We start from the raw sequence: 1,573 nt of genomic DNA, 5'->3' as shown, positions 1-1,573 counted from the left end.
TTACAAACTAGCATATTTAGCAACGGCCTTTTTGAATTCATCCCCGTTTGCAAATCTATTTATAACCTTCAAACTGAACTAACTGAAATCAACATTCAAACTGACAAGCATACCCCTCTTCCTCTTAACTTGAACTTGAGTCTCATCTCTACTTGCATCGGGAGTATGGATCTCATCTTCACTCTCCTCATACTCACTCCCATTCCCTGATTTTGATGGAACACCTTCACTATTTGCTATTTGGGAAAGAGTTGTTTGTAGTCTACCTAGCTTTCCCTCATAAGCTTCCTACTATAATTTCTTAGACTAGAAGAACCTATTGTTGCAAGTTGTAACCCTTTCCCTAGAAGTTCTACACTCTTCATCATCCTAGTCTGTCTCTCCCTCAATAAAGTAAGTGTTCTCTAAATCCTCCTTAACATCATCTTCTACCTCTAAACCTAAATCACCTTCACTAATATCATCATCACCCTCATCTTATTGTCCTAAATCCTCTATCTCATCATAATTAGGATCACCATTGTCTTCATCGGAACATTCTAACAACTCAGTCCATGGTATAAGATTCTTTGTCCTGTTATCTTCCCAGTCATAACCCCCATCTTCATCCTGATCATAATCTGCATAAGGATATAAGTATTCAATAATTGGTTGAAAATTAGGGTTTCAAGTGTAGTAGGTGCACTACAAGAGAGGGTAAGGGTTTTAGTTGTAGATATGTTGGGTTCACTAGTTTTGAAAAATTGGTTATATCATTCAAAAAAGAGACGGTGGCAGACACTTTTATGGGAGCATATTTAATGGATAAGAGAGAAGCATCTTTTGCTCCTTCTCCTTTGTTTTTTTAATAGGGCTTGTAGTGGGTCCAGCTGTTGTTTCTTTGGTGCATAAATCAGCTACTTGAACATGTTTCCTAGGGCTTTTCATAGTAGGTGTCATAAGCTTTGTGTGTGGTCCCTTTTTAGTGTGAGTTTTTTTCTTTTTCTGTTGTTGGGTTTTGGGGTACTTGCTATTTCAATCACTTGGGGTGATGTATTAGTTGCTTGAGTTGGACTCTCCAAATAATAAGACTCACTAACATCATCTAGAGATTCACATTCAAATTCACATTCATTTGGTTCCAATGTAGAACATATAAGCCCATTTTCTAATACTCAATAGCTAACTTTCCCATCTCAAACACTTCAGTATCCCCTACGTACAATCTTCCTCAACCCATTAACTAAAGTGTGACTAAGAGCTACGAAGTACAACCCTTTAATTTTTGTTGTACTACTTACTCTTCTTAACTAATTCTACCAAGTCAAAGTAACAAAGCTCATTTCGGTCTACATTGAAAGTCCTACCTTCCTTACCCATATAAATAAGTTGCCCATTACCAACAATTGTAAATTTTCCCCCATGCCAAAATCTTAGGGAAATATTGTCAAACACATCCACCTACAACATTATATATTGTAATCAGCCAGCATATTCAAGGTACAAAATTAAACAGCCAAACATCAACAACAAAGATAATCCCATAAACACCCCCATATTTCAATTAACCCACCCAATAAAGAAAATAATTATC

The sequence above is a fragment of the Amaranthus tricolor genome, chromosome 10 (genome assembly GCF_026212465.1).
Source record: "Amaranthus tricolor cultivar Red isolate AtriRed21 chromosome 10, ASM2621246v1, whole genome shotgun sequence".
Taxonomy (NCBI): domain Eukaryota; kingdom Viridiplantae; phylum Streptophyta; class Magnoliopsida; order Caryophyllales; family Amaranthaceae; genus Amaranthus; species Amaranthus tricolor.
Note: the sequence above shows the minus strand (reverse complement) of the source record.